The following is a 25,467-nucleotide window of genomic DNA, read 5'->3' on the forward strand; positions in this document are numbered from 1 at the left end:
CAGCTAGAAGACATAGGCAGAGAACTGAGAGTCTCATAGGTGAAAAGGAAAGTTTTCAATGTGGTTAATGGGAAACAGGGCCTTGGGGCTATGTCTACTCAGAGGTGTCTCTTCCCCGACCTTCACTGAGGGAAGCCATGTGGTCGCCTTCTTCTCTTGCCTTTCTGTCTCCCCATCGCCCCCTGCATATCAGAGCCACGAAGACGCATTACCTGCCTTGCAAAGAGGATATAATTGCCAAAGGGTCTTCTGTTGCCACTACCTCGAGGTTGTCTTTTTGTAGTCACCCCAGGCCAAGAGGAGATTTTGGCATAGGGTAGTTAATTAGGTCTGTCCGATGCTGAAACAACACAATTTATGCAGTGTGGTCAAACATCTGGTGAAGTCACTGAATAAAAACCAAATGGGCTGAACCTGTTAGTGTTTGAGTCAACTGGTCATTTGAATCAGAACCCTCACTCTGGCCGTTCTGTGTTGATATAATGCATGCAGAACACCAAGCCTGGCCTTGCCCTTGCCCAGCTTTGATGAAATAATAAAGAATATGTATGTAAACTGGCATAGAAGTTTTGCAGGGGAATTCTTTCTAAATAATGCTTTCTTGAATTCCCTGGTTGTCCAGTGGTTAGGACTCTGTGCTCTCACCGTCAAGCGCCCGGGTTTTATCCCTGGTTGGGGAATTAAGATCCCACAAGGCGTGCAACCAAAATAGAAAGGAAAGAAAAGAAAAAATAATTCTTTCTTGCTGGTGGGGATTTTCTACTCTAAAGAGATAAGGTTAAGAGGGGAAACCTGTAATGGGGTTGGACCAGCATGAGGCTATGTAGGTACCTGGCCAGGGGTGAGGCAGGTAAAGGTCAGACAGCTGATGCTTTCATATGGCCAGTGGTGATTCAGACCATTTAAGCCATTTAGAAATTTTGACTCTATGGCCTGGTTACCAGCTTGTAACTACTTAGTAACTCATCAGTTCAGCTAAATGAGATGGACTAGTGATGAAAATAGGCATAGCCAAAGCCCCCTATTTATGATGTTTTATGGATGAAGGAGGTCTGGGATTTGTTCCTGCCTTGTGATCTTGGAACCTAAGACACCTAATTATGAGTGGAATTATATAAATTCAGTCTAGTTGTCTCTATAATCAAGTAGCCATAAGACCATTACTTTCTCTACTTGTTAATAATATTATCATTAATTCATTTATTCATTTTTAACTTTGATTTTGAAAATTTTAAATTTACAGGAGTGTTACATTTTCTCTCTTTCTCCTCCCTTCAAATATTTCAGTGTGTATTTCTTAAAAATACAGAACATTCTGTAACATAATCATAGTATATCATATAAATATCCTGTTTCTTATCAAACTTCCATTCATTAATTTTAGCATCCATTCACGATTCTTGCCTTATTCATTTTGAACGACCAATCTAGTGAATATCTACTATGTTTCAGCTATTGGACATACACATAGATCAATATAACTGTCTCTAACCTCAGTCTGTTAAAGGGAAAAAACCCAGATGTAAACAAATACTTTATAGTCAGAGTGGCAAGTGTAAGAAGGACAGAAAAAGGTTAATTCAGAAGAGGTCATGACAGACTCTGCCTGGAGAAACAGGTCAGGGAGGACCTCACAGAAGAGGTAATTCCTGGGGGGAATGTCTCCAATTAGAGTTTAGGACATATTCTGAGCCCTATACATTATTATAGGGATATGAAGTCCTAGCTGCTCTAAATGTAAGACAGCCCTACCACCTGCATTTTTAAAATCCCAATATTTCTCAGTGTTTTCAAACCTTTTGACCTCTATCCACAGTAAGAAATACACTTTGTGGCATGGACACACACACACACTCTCACTCACTTACAGAAATACAAACTCTTTACTACTTGTGATGCATTCTTATATTTTCTATTCTATTCTGTTCTACTCTATTCTATTAACAAATCCAGAACTAATACATCCAACATGGGAGAAATAGGACGTGGAATCTACATTTCTGACAAGGTCTCTGTGTCATTCTGATGCTGACTTAGGTTACTGGCTTAGGGAAGGGTGGAAAGTATTCGAAGACAAAAAGAGTGGCCCCAGGTGGCTTTGTCCAATAGACAAATCAGTGGATCTCAACGTTTACCCATGGAGAAACCCTGCTTTAGTTGATACGTTAGATCTGTGTCATCAGAGGGTTCATTTACTGACTTACAGCTGCCAGCACAGAGAAGGCAATCAATGCCAAGATTCCTTGAAAGCTGAGGTCCATATGTATTTGTGAGTTGGTGGCACAAATTGATGAGAACTCTTCTGAAATGATGGGAGAATTCTCCCATGAGAGAGAGGGAAGGGTGCAGTGCTGAAGTGATTCATTCCATTCTGCTAATGTTTCATCCATGCCCATTACATAATTGTAGATGCTGAAGCTGCTGTGTTGAAAGGCATTTGGAACTTGGAAAAAAGGACTGTGCGATCCTTGGTCTCTGAAAAGGGATTTCTTGTGCCTATGTAAAATGCTTAAAAATGTGACCTTTTGATCAAGTGTTGGCTTACCTCCAATAGGCAGATACTTTCTCTCTCTGTAACACATTTGACTTAGAATAAGGTCTTCCAAGTTCCTGTAAACTAGATTTTTTTTTTAATTTTAATAGCACAAGACCCCAAAGGACCAGGACTACAGAAAAAGGGTTACTGGAAAGTTAATTAACCCAGCAATCAAGGAGGAGGATGGGATATTCCAGAGAGAGAGAGAGCAGCATGTAAAGAAGGCAAGAGGTGGGACACCACATTGTGCTGCCATTGCAGATTTTGGAAATTGTGGCAGGAAATGTTTCTGGAGATCATGGAGGTGGTTTAAAGACTTGCTAAGAGTACTTTAGACTTTATCTTGTAGTGACAGACAGTCAATTGAGGGTATTAGATAGGAGACAGATGCGGTCATTCATTGACTCTAAAGTGGAAGAGAAACTTCCACATCTCCTTCAAGGAGGGAGGTACAAAGAAGGAAAGATCAGTTAGGTGGTTATTCCAATGGCCTCAATAGGAGATGCCAAAGAGCTGGCAGCCAGGAGTGGCAGTGGGGATAATGGTTCTATCTTCCAAGCATCCTTCTCCCACTCTAGTGACCATCATGTATGCTCTGTGAAAGAAGGGACTTGATTTTTCTCTATTCTCAATTTTCGGTACATAGACAATTGCCTGATATGTAGCAAGCCAACCATGAAAACTTATTTAATCAATATCTGTAGAATTTTTATCTTATCATTCAAACAACCAATTAATTATATGGGGAAACATACCATCCAGAATAATCATTTGAACTAAATCAGAGGTTCTTAATCCTGGCTGGTTATTAAAAACACTCAAGGGGTTCTCTCAAGATGGAATAGCCCATTCCTTCCAGGTCCTCCGTGTTACAACTAAAAAGCACAATAAGTCTCTGAAAGATGGAGGAGCAACAAAGCAGTGAATTCTCTGGATTTTTTAATTGCCTCCCATATATTCTGAACTGCCAGCAGGCATGGGTGAAAAAACTCCAAGAAAAGCCAGTTCCCCGGGCCAAAGAACTGATAAAAAGATGGCTTAGCAACAGGAAACCTTGTTTGCAATATCGCCCACTACAACCAAATACCAGTGTTAAAACTATACCTCCTCATCCCCTCTCCATGACGTCACGTGATCCAGCAAGAAGTTGATCTTCCACCCCTATGAGTAAAAGCATAGATGTACTGGAAGCCCTCACTGAGTGGTATATCCAGGGAACAGAGAACTAATTTCCTTCCCCATCTGGCAGAAATAGGCAGTGCTCTGATGCCCCTGCCAGGATAGTGTTGGCAAGGTAGAGCAGCGCCTCCTCCTCCACCCAGCACTAAGGAGGCAGAAGGAGGTGGTGAGAAGTAGGGTAGTTGACCATTTGCTTCACCCCCTCTGTTTGTGTCAAAGAATACTACTGAGTCTCTACCTCCACGCTGCAGCAACAGTGGTGTGAGTCAGCCCTCTGTTTCCTTCCTCTGTGGTGTCAGCAGGACCAAATGAGGAGACAAGGTGGTTTAAGTCAATGCCCCACTTTTGCTGGGATGGCATCATAGGGGCCCTGTCAGAAGCTGAACAGATACACCCAACTAGCCCTCAAGCTATGCCTCAACAAGGAACTATCTGCTGGAAAAGAAAATTAAAGAGGATCCAGAGTTTCATAATAACTAAAATTTCCAGAATACACCTGAAAAATCACATGTCATGGGATGAACCAGGAAAATCACAGCAGAGATGGGAAAAGACAAACAACAGGTGCCAACACAGAGATGAATCAGATGTGGGAATTACCTGACAAGGATTCTAAGCAACTGTCATAAAAATATATCAATAAGCAATTATGAATTCTCTTGAAACAAAATGAAAAATAGAAATCTCAGCAAAGAAATGGAAACTATAAAAAAGAATTAAATGGAAATTATAGAATTAAAATACAATAACTGAAATAAAAACATTACTTAATGGGCTTAATAATAGAGTGGAGATGACAGAGGACAGAATTCATGAACTTGAGGAAACATGAATAGAATTTACCAAATATGAACAATAGAGAGAAGATAGCCTGGAAAAAGACAAAAACCAAAATAGTGTCTTAGGGACCTGTTGGACAATAACAAAAGAGCTAATATTTGTATTTTCAAGGTCACAGAAAGAGAGAGGAAAGAAGATTGAAAAAGTATTTGAAAAAATAATGGTGAAAAACTTCAAATTTGGCAAAATATATAAATCTACAGATTCAAGAAGTCAAGCCCAAGTAGGATAAACCTAAAGAAATCCCCACTGAGATACATCATAATTAAATTTCTGAAAATTAAAAACAAAAAAGTTTGAAGCAAGTAATACACTACTTATGCTACCAATTTGAATGACTGTGTATTTCTAATATGAAAACCTGGAGGCCAAAAGGAAGTGGCACAACAGTTTTCATGTATTGAAAGAAAAGTACTGTTGGCTGTGAATTCGATATTCAACAAAAATATTTTTATGGAATGAAAGGGATAAAGACACATTTATAGGAGAAGGAAAACTATGAGAATCTCTTGCTAGCACACCTACCTTTAAAAAAAGGCTAAAGGAAGTTCTCTAAACACAAAAGTAATTGTAACAAAAGAAGACTCGAGAACATGAGAGTAGGTTAAAGAAGAATATAAGAGTAGGTTTTGAAAAATATAGATGTAATACTCTATTTCTCATGAGTTCCTTAAATTATATTTGATTGTTGAAGTAAAATTTGTAACACCATCAAATGTGGTGCTCAATATATGTAAAGGAAATATTTTTGATAATTACATATAAAAAGTGGGAAGGAAATAAGCTTTCTATACTTAAAATGATAAAATAGACACAGTAGACTGTGACAGGTTACATATGCATATTTCAATACCTATAGCAGTCATTAAGAACTCTATAAAGCTAAATACTAAAAAATACTATAAATCAAGGTTAAAGTTTTTAAATGTTTAAAAAAATTATAGGAAGATATGGAAAGAGAAACAGAGGAACTAAACCAGAGGAAACAAACAGAAAACAATAAAATTGAAGAATTAGCCCTAACATACCAATAATTAATTTAAATGTAAATGGTCTAAATATAACAATTAAAAGACAGAGATTGATAGAGTGGATTAAAAATATAGTCCAACAATATGCTGTCTATAAGAAATTTGCTTCAAATACAGCAACATATTAGGTTGAAAATAGAAGAATGAAAAAAAGACATACCATAAAACACTAATAAAAAGAAGGAGTGGCTATGTTAATATCAAATAAGTAGACTTCATGGCAAGGAAAATTGCTGGAGACAAAGAGGGACATTACATAATGATGAAACAACATACCACCAGGAAGACATAACATTCCTAAATGTCTGTGCCCCAAACAACAGATCCTCAGAAGCTTGAAAAAAAAAAAAACAACTGATGGGGCTGAAAATAGAAATAGTTGGGAGCATAAACGCCCAACTGTCAACAGTTAATAGAACTACTAGATAGAAACTCAGTGAAGATGTAGAAGAACTGTACAACACAATCGAGCTACAGGATCTAAGTGACATATATAGAACACTCTACCTGAAAATAACAGAACACATATTTTTTTCCAAGTGTCCCTGTAACATTCACAAAAATAGCCCACATCCTGGGTCATAAAAAAAAAAACCTTAAAAATTGAAATCATACAGAGTATATTCTCTGACTATAATGGAATCAAACTAGAAATCAACAACAGAAAGGCAACAGGAATATCTCCAAATACTTCAAAATTAAACAGTATTTTAAATAATCCATGGGTCAAAGAGGAAGTTGCAAAAAAAAATAACACATAGAACTGAATGAAAATGAAAATACAACATACCAAAATATGTGGGACACAACTATAACAATGCAAAGAAGGAAATTTATTGCACGAAATGCTTATATTTGAAAGAAGAAAGGGTCTCAAATCAGTAAGTTAAGTTTTTATCCTAAAAAACTAGAAAAAGAAGTGCAAGTAAAAGAAAGGAAATAATAAAGAGCAAAATTAATGAAATCAAAAGAAGAAAACAGGAGAAAAAAATCAATAAAACAATTTTTTGTTAAAAAAATCAACAAAATTGATAAACCTCTAACAAGAATGACAAAGATAAAAATAGGGAAGACACAAATCAACAATATCATGAATAAAAAAAGAGGATATCACTACAGATTCTACAGCCATCAAAAGGATAATAAAGGAACACTGTATAAACTACTTTGCACTCATAAATTTGATAATTTAGAAGAAATGAATCAATTCCTCCAAAATCATAAACTATTAAAACTCAACCAAGTTAAAACAGACAATGTGAATAGTTCTGTAACGATTAAAATTTTAATTTTTAATGTAAAGTCTCCTGAAAAAGAAACCTCTAGGCTCATATTATTTCACTGGTGAATACTACCAAACATTTAAAGAAGAATTAACATCAGTTTTATACAAACTCTTCCAGAAAATATAAAAGGGAGGAACACTTCCCAATTCATTCTATGAGGCCAGTATTATTCTGATACCAAAACCAATAGAAGACCAAAAAAAAAAAAAAAAAGCAGACTGATATTAATCATGAATTTAGACACACAAAAAAACTTAACAAAATATTAGCAAATTGAATTCAGTAATGTGTAAAAAGAATTTTACACCATGACTAAGTGGGATTTATTCCAGATACACAAGGCTGTTTCAACATTCCAAAATCAACCAGTAGAATCTACAATATTAACTGTCTAAACAAGGAAAAAAATCAACTGATATAATCATTGTTTTAACCAATGATTAAATCAATTGATATAATCATATCAACTAGCACAGAAAAAGCACCCCATAAAATCCAAAACCCATTCATGATAAAAGCTCTCAACAATTAGCAATAGAGGGAAACTTTCTCAATTAAGTAAAGAACATCTACTAAAATGTACTGCAGACATCATAGTTAATATTGAAAAACTGATGGATTTCTCTCTAAGGTTGGGAACAAGGAAAATAAATCCACTCTCAACACTCTGGAAGCATCACCACTGGAAGCATGATCCATACAAGGAAAAATCGATAAACGACTTCATCAAAATTTAAAACCTTTTCTCTATGAAAAACACAGTTCAGAAGACGAAAAGATAATCTACAACCTGGAAGAAAAATATTTGCAAACCACATGTCCAACAAAGGTCTAGTCACTAGAATATATAAAAACTCTCCACATTCAACATTTGAAAAATAAGCAATCCAAATAGATAATAGGCAGAAGACAGGAGAGTATATACAGATAGGGCATAAACACATGAAAAGATGTCCCACATCATTAGCTACCAGGTAAATGCAAATTTCAACCATAATAAGATATTAATGTACACAGAATAGTTAAAATAGAAAATAGTGACAGTAGCAAATGCTGGGAAGAATGCAGAGAAACTTACTCATACATTTCTGGTGGGATGTAAAATGATACAGCCACTCTGGGAAACAATTTGGCATTTTCTGATAAAATTGAGCATACAGCTACCATATGACCCAGCAAATACACTTTCGGCCATTTACCCACAAAACATGAAAACATATTTTTACACAAGAATCTATACAAAAATGTTCATAGGCACTTTATTCATGAAAGCCTAAAACATGAAAAAAACCAGATGTCCTTCAATAGGTAAATAGTTTAAAAAACTGATAGATAGATCCTTACTGTGGAACACTGCTCTGGAATAAAAAGGGATAAAATATTGATAAACACAGCAATTTGAAATAAAATATTGATAAACACAGCAATTTGAATGAATTTCAAGGGAATTATGCTGAATAGAAAAAGCTAATAACAAATGGTCACATACTGTATGTTTTCATTTGTATAACATTCTTGAATGGATATAAAAATGAAGAACAGATTAATGGTTACCTGGAGATAAGGATGGGGTGGAGGTGGGAGAGAAGTGGGTGTGGCTATAAAAGAGCAACAGGAGGGATCCTTGTGGTGACGGAACTGTTCAGTATCTTGACTGTATCAAGGTCAGTATCCTGTTGTGATACTGGACTATAGGTTTGCAAGATATTATCGGGGGAGCTGGGTAAAGGCTACACAAGCGCTCTCTATATTATTTCTTACAACTGCATGTGAATCTATAGTTATCTCGAAATAAATATTTAATGAGAGGACAGACAGCAGAAGCAAGAAGAGCTATAATCCTACAGCCTGTGGAACAAAATTCACATTCACAGAAAGATAGACAAAATGAAAAGGCAGAGGACTATGTACCAGATACAACCCCAGAAAAACAATTAAATGAAGTGGAGATAGGCAACCTTCCAGAAAAAGAATTCAGAACAGCAAGAGGGAAGATGATCCAGGACCTCAGAAAAAGAATGGAGGCAAAGTTTGAGAAGATGTGAGAAATGTTTAACAAAGACCTAGAAGAATGAAAGAACAAAACCTAGAAGAATTAAGAACAAACAAACAGAGATGAACAATACAATACCTGAAATGAAAAATACACTACAAGGAATCAATAGCAGAATAACTGAGGTGGAAGAATGGATAAGTGACCTGGAAGACAGAATGGTGGAATTCACTGCCATGGAACAGAATAAAGAAAAAAGAATGAAAAGAAACGAAGACAACGCTTCCCTGGTGGCGCAGTGGTTGAGAGTCCGCCTGCCGATGCAGGGGACATGGGTTCGTGTCCCGGTCTGGGAAGATCCCACATGCCGCAGAGCGGCTGGGCCTGTGAGCGATGGCTGCTGAGCCTGTGCGTCCGAAGCCTGTGCTCCGCAGCGGGAGAGGCCACAACAGTGAGAGGCCCGTGTACCACAAAAAAATGAAGACAGCCTAAGAGATCTCTGGGACAACATTAAATGCACCAATGTTCACATTATAGGGGTCCCAGAAGGAGAAGAGAGAGAGAAAGGACCCAAGAAAATATTTGAAGAGATTTTAGTCGAAAACTTCCCTAACATGGGAAAGGAAATAGCCACCCAAGTCCAGGAAGCACATAGAGTCCCAGGCATGATAAACCCAAGGAGAAACATGGTGAGACACATAGTTAGCAAATTGACAAAAAATTAAAGATGAAGAAAAATTATTAAAAACAACAAGGGAAAAATGACAAATAACCTTATGGGAGTTCCCTTGTATGTTAACAACTGATTTCTCAGCAGAAACTCTACAAGCCAGAAGGGAGTGGCATGATATATTTAAAGTGATGAAAGGGAAGAACATACAACCAAGAATACTCTACCCAGCAAGGATCTCATTCAGATTCGATGGAGAAATATAAAGCTTTACAGACAAGCAAAAGCTAAGAGAATTCAGCACCACCAAACCAGCTCTAAAACAAATGCTAAAGGAACTTCTCTAAGTGGGAAACACAAGAGAAGAAAAGGACCTACAAGAACAAACCCAAAACAATTAAGAAAAGGGCAATAGGAACATACATATTGATAATTATCTTAAATATAAATGGATTAAATGCTCCAACCAAAAGACACAGGCTTGCTGAATGGATACAAAAACAAGACCCATATATATGCTGTCTACAAGAGACCAACTTCAGACCTAGCGACACATACAGACTGAAAGTGAGGAGATGGAAAAAGATATTCCATGCAAATGGAAATCCAAAGAGCTGGGGTAGCCATTCTCATAACAGACAAAATAGACTTTAAAATAAAGAATGTTACAAGAGACAAGGAAGGTCACCACATGATGATCAAGGGATCAATCCAAGAAGAAGATCTAACATACAAATATATATATATATATATATATATGTGTGTGTATATATATATATATATATATATATATATATGCACCCAACATACGAGCACCTCAATACAAAAGTCAAATGCTAACAGCTATGAAAGAGGAAATCAACAGTAACACAGTAATACTGGTGGACTTTAACACCTCACTTACACCAATGGACAGATCATCCAGACAGAAAATTAATAAGGAAATACAAACTTTAAATGACACAATAGACCATATAACTTTAGTTGATATTTATAGGACATTCCATCCAAAAACAGCAGATTACACTTTCTTCTCAAGTGCACATGGAGCATTCTCCAGGATAGATGGCCTCTTGGATCACAAATCAAGCTGTGGTAAATTTAAGAAAATTGAAATCATATCAGACATCTTTTCTGACCACAACACTATGAGATTAGAAATAAATTACAGGGAAAAAAAAACGTAAAAATACACGAACACATGGAGGCTAAACAATACATTACTAAATAACCAAGAGGTCACTGAAGAAATCAAAGAGGAAATAAAAAAAAATACCTAGAGAGAAATGACAACAAAAACACGATGATTCAAAACCTATGGGATGCAGCAAAAGCAGTTCTAAGAGGGAAGTTTATAGCAATATAATCCTACCTCAAGAAACAAGAAAAATCTCAAATAAACAATCTAACCTTACACCTAAAGAAGCTAGAGAAAGAACAAACAAAACCCAAAGTTAGCAGAAGGAAAGAAATCATAAAAAAGCAGAAATAAATGAAATAGAAACAAAGAAAACAATAGCAAAGATCAGTAAAACTAAAAGCTGGTTCTTTGAGAAGATAAACAAAATTGATAAACTTTTAGCCAGACTCATCAAGAAAAAGCAGGAGAGGACTCAAATCAATAAAATTAGAAATGTAAAAAGGAGAAGTTACAATGGACAGCGCAGAAATACAAAGCATCTTAAGAGACTACTACAAGCAACTTTTTGCCAATAAAACAGACAACCTGGAAGAAATGGACAAATTCTTAAAAAGGTGCAACCTTCCAAGACTGAACCAAGACAAAATAGAAAATATGAACAGACCAATCACAAGTAATGAAATTGAAACTGTGATTAAAAATCTTCCAACAGGGGGCTTCCCTGGTGGTGCAGTGGTTGAGAGTCCACCTGCTGATGCAGGGGACACAGGTTCGTGCCCCAGTCCAGGAAGATCCCACATGCCGCGGAGTGGCTGGGCCTGTGAGCCATGGCCGCTGAGCCTGCGCGTCCGGAGCCTGTGCTCCGCAACGGGAGAGGCCACAACAGTGAGAGGCCTGTGTACCACAAAAAAAAAAAAAAAAAAATCTTTCAGTAAACAAAAGTCCAGGACCAGATGGCTTCACAGGTGAATTCTATCTAATATTAGAGAAGAGCTAACACCCATCCTTCTCAAACTCTTCCAAAAATTTGCAGAGGAAGGAATACTCCCAAACTCATTCTGTGAGGCCACCATCACCCTGATACCAAAACCAGACAAAGATACTAAAAAAGGAGAATTACAGATGAATGTCACTGATAAATACAGATGCAAAAATCCTCAACAAAATACTAGCAAACAGAATCGAACAACATATTAAAAGGATCATACACCATGATCAATTGGCATTTATCCCAGGGATGCAAGGATTCTTCAATATACAGAGATCAATCAATGTGATACACCATACTAACAAACTGAAGAATAAAAATCATATGATCATCTCAATAGATGCAGAAAGAGCTTTTGACAACATTCAACACCCATTTATGCTAAAAACTCTCCAGAAAGTAGGCATAGATGGAACCTACCTCAACATAATAAAGGCTGTATACAACAAACTCACAGCAAACATCATTCTCAATGGTGAAAAATTGAAAACATTTTCTCTAAGATCAGGAACAAGACAAGGATTTTCACTCTCGCCACTATTATTCAACATAGTTTTGGAATTCCTAGCCACAGCAATCAGAGAAGAAAAAGAAATAAAAGGAATGCAAATTGAAAAAGAGGAAGTAAAATAGTCACTGTTTGTGGATGACCATAGATAACCCTAAAGATATCATCAGAAAACTACTAGAGCTAATCAATGAATTTGGTAAAGTTGCAGGATATAAAATTAATGTGCAGAAGTCTCTTGCATTCCTATACACTAACAGCGAAATATCCGAAAGAGAAATTAAGGAAACAATCCCATTCACCATTGCAACAAAAATTAAAACACCTAGGAATAAACCTACTTAAAGAGGTAAAAGACCTGTATGCAGAAAACTATAAGACACTGATGAAAGAAATCAAATATGACACAAACAGATGGAGAGATATACCATGTTTTGAATTTGAAGAATCAATATTTTGCAAATGACTATAGTACCCAAAGCAATCTACAGATTCAGTGCAATCCCTATCAAATTACCAATGGCATTTTTTACAGAACTAGAACAAAAAAATCTTGAAATTTGTATGGAGACACAAAAGACCCCAAATAGCAAAAGCAATATTGAGGGGAAAAAACAGAGCTGGAGGAATCAGACTCCCTGACTTCAGACTATACTACAAAGCTACAGTAATCAAGACAATATGGTAGTTGCACAAAATATAGATAAGAGGAAAAGGATAGAAAGCCCAGAGATGAACCCATACACCTATGGTCAACTAATCTATGACAGAGGAGGCAAGGATATGCAGTAGAGAAAAGACAGTCTGTTCGATAAGTGGTGCTGGGAAAACTGGACAGCTACATGTAAAAGAATGAAATTAGAACACTCCCTAACACCATACACAAAAATAAACTCAAAATGGATTTGAGACCTAAATGCAAGACAGGACATTATAAAACTCTTAGAGGAAAACATAGGAAGAACACTCTTTGACATAATGACAGCAAGATCTTTTTTGACCCACCTCCTAGAGTAATGGAAATAAAACTAAAAATAAACAAATGGGACCTTATGAAACTTAAAAGCTTTTGCACAGCAAAGGAAATCATAAACAGGAGAAAAGACAACCCTCAGAATGGGAGAAAATGTTTGCAAACGAAGCAGTGGACAAAGGATTAATCTCCAAAATATAAAAACAGCTCATGCAGCTCAGTATTACAAAAACCAACAACCCAATCCAAAAATGGGCAGAAGACCTAAATAGACATTTCTCCAAAGACGACATACAGATGGCCAAGAGGCACATGAAAAGCTGCTTAATATCACTAATTATTAGAGAAATGCAAACCAAAACCACAATGAGGTATCACCTCACACTGGTTAGAATGGGCATCATCAGAAAATGTACAAACAACAAATGCTGGAAAGGGTGTGGAGAAAAGGGAACCCTTTTGCACTGTTGGTAGGGATGTAAATTGATACAGCCACTATGGAGAACAGTATGGAGGTTCCTTAAAAAACTAAAAATAGAACTAACATATGACCCAGCAATCCTACTACTGGGCATATACCCAGAGAGAACCATAATTCAAAAAGACACATGCACCCCAGTGTTCATTGCAGCACTGTTTACAATAGCCAGCTCATGGAAGCAATCTAAACGCCGATCGACAGACAAATGGATAAAGAAGATGTGGTACATACATAGAATGGAATATTACTCAGCCATAAAAAGGAATGAAATTGGGTCATTTGTAGAGATGTGGATGGACCTAGGGACTGTCATACAGAGTGAAGTAAGTCAGAAAGAGAACAACGAATATTGTATATTAACGCATATATGTAGAATCTAGAAAACTGGTCCAGGTGAACCAGTTTGCAGGGCAGAAATAGAGACACAGATGTAGAAAACAAACGCATGGGCACCAAGGGGGAAAGCAGTGGGGGTGGGATGAATTGGGAGCTTAGGATTGACATGTATACACTAATATGTATAAAATAGATAACTAATAAGAACCTGCTGTTTTAAAAAAAAAACAAAATTCAAAAAAATTTATAAAAAAAACATAATTCAAAAAAATTTAACTTAAAAAAGTAAAAACAAAATTTAAAAAATTTAACAATAAAATAATCTAAGAAACTTTAAAAAAAAATTACTGATGCTTAGATTCCCCAGCACATGTCCCCTTCCAGATTCTGATATAGTTGATTTGGGGTAGGGCCTATCCAACTGTATTTTTTTAAAGTTTCCTATGAGATTTTAATATGTAGTGAGGGTTGAGGACCTCTGGCCTGAATATAAATTGGTTCAGACAGCACAGTTGGAGAAGCAGCCTCACCTAGCCGCAAGTGGATGTCCTTTCTTCCTCCAGTTGTGTCACTTGACCTTGATAAGCTTTCCAAGGGCAAGGATTGTGTGAATCACTGGTACAGCATCTTGGTGTTTCCGAGAGGCATTTATTCTGCTGCTGCTGAGGATGATGGCGATGCTGGTGGTGGTGAGTAGGGTGATAACAATGAAATCATTGATCTAATCATACTTCTATTACCTATTCAGGTAAACCTGAAGAAAGGAAATGATACAGTTTCCATGACTATTTTCATATTGGATCTGCAGGGAATCTGAGCATGGGAAAAAGATAAATAGGCTCGCTGCCTTCTACTTTTGCATAAATCAGAGCTTCTGGCTTATGCATTCTGAACATATGTTTGGTAACAATTATGAGTTGAGCATATGTTGTTTTAGGAGATTAAATCTTACTCGAAATCCAAAGGAATCTTGTCTGAATATAAAGAGACCAACAAATCACTCTGAGCAACTAGAGGTAGTGTCATGAATTCTAGCCTATTTTTTCCCCAGTTGTATTGAACCATGTGCAGGTTTTCTGAATGTAATCTTGGTGATATTTGTCTAGGGCTCTTATGAGATGCCTATTTTACTGAAATGGATGGCTATTACTTTTAATTCTTAGTAATTTATTTTTAATTAAGATATTAGTTTCATTATAAATCAAAATTGGTAGCTGTTAGAAATAGATAAATGTCGTAGCAGTATGAGTGGGCCCAGGACTCACACAGCAAACATTTCTCATGGGCCAGGGCACTCTGCTAGGTATAGGGTTGCAAAGGTAAATAGCTAACAGGCTCCCAGGATGCTATGAAGTTCTAATAATTTGGGAAGAAGTATATGTTATAAAAACTAATATCATCCCTGGTCGTACTGCATATTTTCTACATGTTGGATTGATTGGTTTTAGCTTCTCTTTAAAAGTTACAACTCTATCATTTTTCTTTTTCTCTTTTAACCCCTCCCCCGCTGCCAGAAGTATGCCATGCTGGCTCCATCTTCAAAACCTCTACCAGTGCTTCCTATACATGCATTGGACCCCTCCCCTTTCCCACCCACTCTCTCCCGCCTCCAGGCATCATCTCCATCTGTGCATTTCCTTCCCACCATGAGCAGTGGAAGAAGTGGTCTCTTACGTCCTGCCTGTAGGTCATTCTGTCAAGTGAACTTACTCCATCCTGTTCTGTCTTCTCTGATTTTGCTTCATCAGTTTTTGCCTCTCTCTCTTCTATAACTTTTAACCTTTCTGGTCCTTCTGCAAGAAAACATGCTCAGTGCTCTCCTTTTCTAAATGGAATTTTTGGCTCTCTTTAAAGCTTCCTTTAGCTGTTGACCCATTTCTCTTCTTTCCTTTGCATCAAAATTTCTTGAAAGTCTTGTGTTAAATTCACTGTCCTTATTTCCTAATCTCCCCGCCACTTCTCAGTTATTGCCATCTGGTTTCTCTCTGAATCTGCTGCAGCTGACTTCTGTCCACGCTGATGTTTCTGTCTGTCGTGTGATTTCCTTGAAGGCCTCCACTGTGAAGCTTTCTCTCAGCCTTCCCGCTGGATTTGGTACCCTTCGTCTGACCTCCCTGGGAGCTTACTACTCTTTTGTCCTTTCATGAAACTCTAAGGCTCTTGAAAGGCATATTTGTACGTCTAACCCCTAGTCTACTGTCTAATAAGGAAGACACTCAGTAAATATTTGTTTAATGAGTGAATGAGTAAATGAATGAATGCAAACTCCCAAATCTGTATTATTTTCAGTGTGTTCCTGAAACATGCAGCCAACCATGTACTGAACGTCTAGGTGTATTATCAGACTTTCAAACTCAGTTTATCCCATACTATACTTATGTCCTCCTGAAAACTGACTTAAGTTCTGGATCTTGGTGAATAACACGATCATCAGTTTCATTAGATGAGAAAGAAGGAATCAGTCTTTCTAAACCCTCCCTTTTATCCCAGCTACTTACTTGAATCGGTCACTAAGACACACAAGTTTGAGAATTCCCTCGTGGTCCGTTGGTTAGGACTTGGCGCTTTCACTACCCGGGTTTGATCCCTGGTCAGGGAACTAAGATCCCGAAAACTGTACGGCACAGCCAAAAATAAAAGACACACCAATTTATCCTTGTAAATATATTTCAAAATCATACCCTCTCCCCTGTTCTCAACGCTATTGCCTTAGCTTAAAAATACATCATCTCACACCTCAACGGTTTTAATAGCATCCTAACAAGAGCGATTATCTTCCCTTCCAATTAATTATCAGAACTCAGATCTGTTTCATTTATTCAATAAATATTTATTGAGTACCTACTAAATACCAGATGCTATTTAAGGCCCTATGGATATAGTAGTGAACAAAAGAGACAAACTGTTTGCCCTCATGGAGTTAACACCCTACTGAGAATAATCATATTGCTTCCCTTTCACCAGTTATGACCTTTTACCAGTTGCCATTTGTCTGTGTGGTAAGATAAGATAAAGGAATCTTAAAATGATACACAAGGTCTCTTTACCGTCCAACCGAGTATCTCTCAACCTGTTGTGTGTGTTCAAATCACCTGAGTTCTCGTTAAAAATGTGTGTTTTGTGGGCCTCTTATTAAGATATTCTGTAGGTCTGGGATGGAACCCCCCAAATGCATTTTTAATTAGACGCCCAGGAGATTTGAATATAGATAGTTCTTGGGCCACACTTTGAGAAACACTTATTTGTTCTTTGCCTACCTCTCCAGCTTCAACTCCTGCCATCCTCCCTGTTCATCTTATATTTTAACAGTATAAACTGTTTTAATTCCTTAACCACACGTGATATTTCTTACCTCTGTGCATTAGGCTGTGCTGGTCGTGTTAGTCAGGCCAGTTAACACCAGCAACAACAAAATCACAGTGACTTAGTACAGTGGAACTTACTTCTCTTGTTCTCAGAGTCCAATATAGCTGTTCCTGAATAGATACATTTTCTAGGTGGCCCTCTTTTTAAGTGGTTACTCAGACTCCTTCTAGTGGATCTAGGCTCCTTACATCCTGAGATGCTGCCTCAGGTGCCCATATAAAGGGAAAAGAATAAAGGGAAGGAAGACATACTGAATACTTCATGGCCACATACTGGAAGGGACACACATCATTTCTGCTCACATCTCATTGACCAGAAATAGTCATGTGGTCCCACTTAGATGCAAGGGGGGCTGGGAAATGTAGTCCTGACGGGGAAGCTGCTTTCTAGCCAGAGCACCCACAAACTTTTGGTTATCAGAAAGATGCCTCTGCTACCCTCTGGTCACTAAATATCCATGTGCCCCTCATTCCAACACATAGCGCATATTCACTGCCTCCCCATAAGGGCTGACCCAGAGTCCCAGCTGGTCACTGTATCCAGCTCACAGCCTGTGATTTCTGAGTGATGTGCATTCTTCCCCATCAGGTTTGGATATGGCCTCTCTTGACTCAGCAACCTGTGAACTAAAAGGACAAATTATCCTTTCTGCCCCCGCCGCATGCATCCAATATGCAGTGGGCGAGCAGAGACAGGGTAACCTCAGGACAAGCTCTCATTTGGAAAAAGGAAGCATGTAAGACACAGCACAGCCACTGGTCCTTAGCAGCTATGGAACTGCAAGCGTTTGAAGGCCTCCTACCTTGATGGTGGGGAATTTTCTTTTGTAGGCCCTGATACTGCTCTCTGGGGACAGCTGTCTCATTCATTGTTCTCCTTTGCCTCTGGGTCTGTCTTATGAGCCATGTTCTTCTTCTTTCTTTTGCATGTCTTCCTTGCCACATCTGAAGGAGGTGTTGGGGGACACGCCCTTCTTGGGGGCTGCATCGCTTTTACAGCCTTCTTCCTACTCATGCAAACTAGAGGACCTGAAGGTTATTGGACCACTGGAATAGTCAAAGACTTTTCTTTGGCAGTACCATTTCTTCAAAACTTCATCATCTTCTGATCTATTTGCTCCTAGTCAATTCCAGATGCCTGTAAGCATGCTCAAGAATTACTAGATATAATACTTGATACCGATTTATTTCATTGCTTCCTCTCTTCCATGCCCCTTTCTGTTTCAACCTTACGATGGTCACCTGAAGGATATCTAAAACTACGTGTGGCATAGATATCATATAACCTTAATATGATCTTTACATTGGGCCACTTTAATCAATCAAAAGGTTTTAAATGTTTGTGATTCAGGACTATTTTTAATTCTCATTTCTTAGTGTTTGGAGTCTTGAAGCAGTAAGCTTTTCAGTCCTGCAAAGCCTTGCATATTCGCTCTTTGTCCTTTCTTATTTCTGCTTGCAAATCAGCCAGTTCTTTCCAAAGTAGCATTTACTACTGACACTCCATATTTCAGCCTCTTTTCTTCGAGCTATAGACTGAGTAGGCATGTCTGCCTCCTTACTCACCATATAAAAAAAAGTTTGACAGGTGTTTTGCCTTTATATAACCTGGCTGCCATCCTTCTAGCTTCTGATATCCATTTTCTTGCCACCTGAGAGCCAAGCCAATGTCACATTGCTCTGTTTCACTCTTCAGTAAATACAGAACTCCAAAAATTGCTCCAGATCTCTCTAGCCTGAAGGTACCAATGGCATCCCATTAATAATATTAATTCTAATGCCATTGGATTGTGTTCACAGTCTTGCATAAAGAATCTGCAGAGCCCTGGAAGCCCTGGATGTAAAGCCCCGGATGTGAAGCCCCATCACAGTGGGTTTCCAAACAGGTTGGCTTGCACTAGATTGCTTCTGTTGTTTTGCCAGTATCCTCTGGGCACTGCATGTCGGTCCAGCTTCCGTTATTTCCTGCTGGGCACCTACTGGGCGTTTCCATGTCCACTGGGCATCTGCCATCTCCTGCTAAGCATCTCAGTTTCTGCTAACTTGCCCTTCCATAATGAACAAAATTTCTCAATGTCAGGGGAGTACTGTATTTTGCACTGATGTGTCGCCTGTACTTAGTGTCACTCTTTGATGTCATTTATAGTGGCCATGCGCCATGTTTCAAAATCCCCTCGTGTACATTTGCTTCTCCAGCCTATTTCTGCAGCACTCTCTATTCATAGAGCTCAGACTATGCCATCAGGACTGCCCTGGGTCCAGAAGGTGCCTCTTATGCTTACTGGCTTTCTCATCTCTGTCCCCAGCCACAGTCATAAAATTTTCTCCTTGTTGGTGTTCTTTTCCTGGATAAATCAGCTTATTCAAGGGTTCCCTGAGGATCCCTGGGCTCACACTCTTAGGCATTTAGAAATGTAAAACGAGACTCTCCTACGCTCCCTCCCACAAATACGTTGTGTCATGTGAATGGATAAATAGTCTGTCTTCCTAGATTATCCCTCTTACTTTTTTTAGCCAGAGAACTCCTGTTCGGGCTTCAAAACCCTAGTTCAAGGACGGCCTTCTTGGTGAAACATCCCAGCCATCTCCACCCCTCACCAGAGAATCTCACATCCTACTCTGTGCTCAGTTTGTGGCTCATTAAACTGATCAGTGAATACTAGCTTGCTTATCTGTCTCCCCTCTGTTCTAGTAAGATCCTTAAATATATTCTGCATCTGCCATGTAGAGGGTATTTGGTCAACTTTAATTGAGTTTAATTTCACTTTAAATTCCCTTTGAGTTTGAACTGAGTTTAAATTCCCTTTCCTAAAGCACATCTTGTCCTCACAGGTGGTGAAGGCTTTTCCAAGCTAGTCTCCCTCTGTCATACACATGTGGGTTAACGGGCTGCCTCCAGCCAGCTTCGAGAGCGTTGGGAAGTGAATGAGGCACTGGGTGAATCTGCGATTCACGCAGCAGGTTAAGATGTGGCACCCTGCCCCCACCCCCATCCCTGTTATCTGAGTAGTTGGCTACCGTCGATGTGTCAAGGTTTCATCTGCTCCTGGTATTTCAAAAGTTCTGAGCTGGTCAGCTCCCCGAACTGCATGTGGCCAGAAACAGCATTTTGTCTTCCGGCACTCTTCGAGTCGTGACACAAGGCTCCTTGACCAAATTCATGAAAACATGACACGATTCTGATCTGAAACCTGCTATAGAAAGTAATGGACCTCTGCAACGCATCTCAGACAATGCGGTTACCCACTTAATTTTTCTCCTCACTACCGTTATTTATGAGTCAGGGGCGAGGAGAAGAGAAATGTTTTTAGATGAAAGGTGAAATATTCTATTGTGGAGTATGTTTTATGAGGAAGAGAAGGAAATATATAATTTCTGACTCTGAGTTTGCATAGGCTGCAGATATCTTTTCAGTTACCATCTCAACACGTTATTTAAGGCTCTGTTCTCTGCGCTCTTGACGTCCTAGTTTATTTTTTGATATAAAGTCATATCATTCATGGGGTAAACTCCCCCCTAACAATCACCAAGCCAAGGGCAATTTTTTTTCCCCGTGCCTCCTCAAGGTTAAAGTGTTTTCTTTACTCAGAATATATTTAATGAATATATCTTACAAAATATGTTTTTAATGATTTTTGGCTTATAATACATTATTTTCCACTAGTTTCTTTAGTGGTGGTGCCCTTCTCTGCTGTGGTTTGGACTCGAGTAAAGACCATGAGTAGAAGGGGGGATTTAAGAACAAACCTGAGGACTTACGTGGGGGAGGCATTTTTGGGAAATTCTTCTAATAAACCTGGTTCCAGAACTGAAGGGTTATGAACGCTGGCCCCAAATTCTGCCCCAAGCTCTTGGCATTGCACAGGTGAAGTGATTGTTATAGGTGTGGTCGTATAAGCAGGGTTGTTCAAGACTTTGAGAAGTTCTGTGGCTGCGGAAGTTCCCTTTCTTGCTCTCTCTTCCTAAATGAGGCAAGTAATGAACTGAGTTTGGGCTGTGGCACATGCTGAGATGAGTGCATCTCAGGAGACAAAGGCAGAGGACGGGCCAGAGAGAGTCTGAAACAGGCTGGTGAGCACAGCATGGAAAAAGATGGGGTATGGAGGAAAGGAAGGGGGGAGTTGGAGTGGCAGAAATGACAGAAGAGGGCTTGAAATGACAAGGCCACATGTCGCTACAGAAACCCTCTGGGAGGCATCAGATGTGAGACATGGTCTCAAGATTCCAAGAGTGGTCCCAGAGGCGCTGCCAGACCCCGTGCTCAAGGCTGTACCTTAAAGGTACAGGCATGGACTCAAAGCCTCCTCTAACACTCAGACCCCAAACTAAAAGTTGACATCCCCTGAAGCAGCTAAGAAGCCAGTGACCCTTTTGCTATCCGGAGAGCCAACCTGAGGGGCATCTGGGGCTGCCTGAGAGCAGGACCATAAAAGCTCTCTTCCTTCTCAGCCAGGGCTCCTCAACTCAGCGCCCCTGACGTTTGGGGCTGGATACTTTGATGGGGAGAGGGTTGTCCTTTGCATTGTTGGATGTTCAGCGGCATTCCTGCCCTCTGCCCACCAGATGACACTGAGCAACGCCCACCTCCTCAACTGTGACAACCAAACATGTCTCCAGATGTTTCCAAATATCCCCTGAGAGGCAAAGTGCCCCCACTGGTGGAGGCCAGCGTGGAGACAAAAATCACACAGCCCCAAGCTCTTGTTTCACTCAGAATATTCTAGACGATGGTCCTAGATCTCGCTCTCTTGGTCTCTCTGAACCACATACCTTAAGCCTGAATAATGAGTCTCATACAACATGAGGCTGTTCCCGCTTGCTGAGCCCACTGCCTGGACTCCCATTCCTAGAATTAAATGTTTCTGCAAATGGAAGACTCCTTTGAGAATTATTCATAGAGCAGGAAGGTGTCAGACGTTTGAGAAGAGGTGGTGTAAGGATTTCCAACAGACCTGCTTTTGAATTCTCTTTCTGTCATCTAATAGCTGTGTGAACTTAAACAACTGACTTTGTCTCTTTGGGCCTCTTTTCTTATTGATGAGTCATGGTTTAAAAAATAACTCTCACCCCATCTCAGTGAGGCATTTGAGGAGACTTAATGTATGATCGGTGATTTCCACGTAGCAGGTTCTCAAAGAACAAACAGCAACAATTCCTGTCACATTGCTGAGTAAGAAGATGTATTTAGGGCAGTACTTAAGATTGATATGAACGCGGCAAGACTTCATAACTGAGGCAGAGAAGAGGGGGTTGTAGCTGTATCACTGGTCCAATTTAGTATTAAAAATATTATCACAGACCCAACATCTTATCAGCAGCAGGTACAAGGGCAGTACACAAAAACGCAAGCCCAGACTGTGCTCTCTAGGAGCGTCAGAAAACCAAGTGTCTCTACCCAGGGAACAGGGTGGATATTATGTACCTTAGGTCTCAGGGAGCTAGAAATGAGTTACACCTTTGAGTCCTTTGGTTAAGCAAGGAAGAGTAGAGAACAGCATTCCAGCTGTCGAGAAGGAAAGTGGCAGGTGTCTCTGGGGAAGGAAGGAGAGGTGAGCAGCTTTGTTGGCTGGGCCAGAGGAAAGGCAGCAGAGGATGTCTGGGTTCTGCCTGCGGTCGGGTGGACTTGTGATGGACAGTAGTTCATGGCCCTCAGTGAGCGAGTCTTCCTGGGAAAGTGAGACACAGTGGGGGTCGTAAGCTCAGGCCCAGAGAAAACCCAGAAACTGAGGAGCCAGTTAGAGGCATGACGTCAGTGGGATGCTTATGCGTATATAGTCACTGTTCAAGTTACAAAGGTTTAAAAACTCAGTTTTATCTTACGACTCAATGTTAAGGTACTGGAAGTTTGAATTGCTAAAACATTACTGGATTTCAGCTTTTGCCCTTTTCTCTTTTCATCTTAGCTGATATTTTCTTCTGTGATATTCATTTTCTTCTTAATCACAGTGTAGGCTTATTGAGAAAATACCATCTTTAGCTCTTTTCATTTTATAGCATAGAAAATGCAACTCCATTTCTTTCACAATATGTTTTTAAAGAGAAATAATGAATCGTTTGGAGTTTTTAACTGGCTATCTAATGGTAGAGTTACCTTGAGCTCTAAACTCTTCTAGACAATCACTAGTTGTTCTGTAAAAATGCAGGAATATTCATTATTGCTGATACTAACTCTCTCATCCTCCCAGCTGCATGATCCCGTTTGTTTGAAACATTACTCATCTTACACATGAGGCTGAGAATGAAGAGGACAAGGAAATGCTAAATTAATGATCACCTCATTTCAGGACCGTCAGACTCTTCTATTTTCCTGAGTGTATTTTTAAGACTGGATAAGAGCACTGATTGCTGTGTGACTGGAGGAAGGTGAGAGACAAGAAGACAGGCTTTGGGAGCTGAAAGGAAAGCTTGCACTGCAGGGTCAGGAGAGACTGCATAGTGATGCCTTTATAAACATTCCAAACACCAGGGTTCAGAGAACTTCTGGTTGGTGAACACACTGAGGTGTTGCCAGAGTGGTATGTCTGGAGAGAGCATGGAAGCCCCCCTGCCACACACACACACACACACACACGCGCGCGCGCACGCACGCACGCACGCGCACACACACACCTTGCCGTATGCATCTTCTCCATTTGGCTGTTCCTTTATAGTAAACCACTAAATGTAAGTAACGTGCTTTGCTGAATTTTGTGAGCCATTCTGGCAAATTGTGGAACCTGAGGAGGGTGTCGTGGGAACCCTGATTTATAGCCAGTCAGTCAGAAGCATGGGAGCCTCAGGACTTGCAATCGGCATCTAGAGTTGGGGAGCAGTCTTGTCAGAATTGACACTGCAGTGTCAGCAGTGTCAGAATTGAGTTGAAATGCAGGACACGCAGTTGGTATCTGGAGAGCTGGAAAATTGGATGATGTGGGAAAAGAAAACACCCACACATTTGGTGTCAGAAGTGTCATGAGAGATCAAAGGCAATGGGACTCCAGTAGATGGGCTGGCCCTGGAGGGTTTCTCAAAGAAGGTGGCCTTGAGCGAAGGCCTGTATGAAAGAAGTCATAGAGTCAGAGAAGAGTGAGCAAGACACCAGCAAGCAAGGGCAAGCTGTTGAGGTAGGATTGAGCTTTGCACAAATAGGAAACAGGGTGACTGGTGGGGAGTGTGAAAAGTGGGAATTGGCATGAGACGAGGTCAGAGAGGTGGGCAGGGGCCATGCCGTGTAGGATCTGGTAGACTGTGGTTAGAAATGTGCATTTTATTTGACTTTAACCCAGGAGTTACCAAATCTTCCTTTTCCATGAATGAATTGACATGACTGCTCAGGAGAGACAGGGTAGGCCCCTAGGCGAGGTGGTCACTGCCCCACCAGGACCAGACTCCTTCCTCTTTCCCTCTCCCATTTCACAACAGGACGGTCTCCTTGAGGGCAAATACATTCTCCCTGTGGGAAGGGCTGCCAGGTAAAACCCTGCTCAGCCCCGTTACAGGCAACCATTGGCAGGAATCCACTGGCCTGACTTCCCTGGCAGCCGGCTTTACCTTTAGCCTCCCATGTCCCTGCCTGTGGCCTGATGACCAAGCACTAGCCTGTTCTGCCCTGAGCGCAAGCTTGGCTCCCCATGCAAGTTAAGAGTCTCTGGCCATGGTCCTCCCGCTGCCACCTAAGAGAGCCCCAGCCTGATCCCTTCGTCCTTAGTATTTTGTTTTGACCCATTTCCTAATAAGGAAGATGTAGATCTACAGTAGAGGGTCTGGTCCTGTTCTGGGCTTTGTCCTTTGGCCCGAGCTGGCTTCTGTGGGCCCCTGGGACAGGGAGGAAACAGCACGTCTCCAGTCCTGCACCATTCAGGCTGACCTTCGAGCAGCCGCACGTGCTGCCCCACCAGTGCCAAGGCTCCATCAGTGCCTGGCTCTTCCTTCCACCCTAAACCTTGCCTCCCCTGCCGTCAGGTAAAACCCCTGGAGACCCCCCTCAGGTATGGCTGTGACAGATGGCAGAGAGACACATAGATAAACAGATCGAATAAAAGAGTCATCAGGCTGCCGTCACTTCCGGACTCTATTTTATTGATTGATTTCCATAGAATAGGCCTGCTCTTTAATACAGCGCATTTTTCTGAATATCCCGGCTGACAGAGATAATCATGGG

The sequence above is a fragment of the Leucopleurus acutus genome (assembly GCF_964270905.1).
Source record: "Leucopleurus acutus genome assembly, chromosome: 6".
NCBI classification, from domain to species: domain Eukaryota; kingdom Metazoa; phylum Chordata; class Mammalia; order Artiodactyla; family Delphinidae; genus Leucopleurus; species Leucopleurus acutus.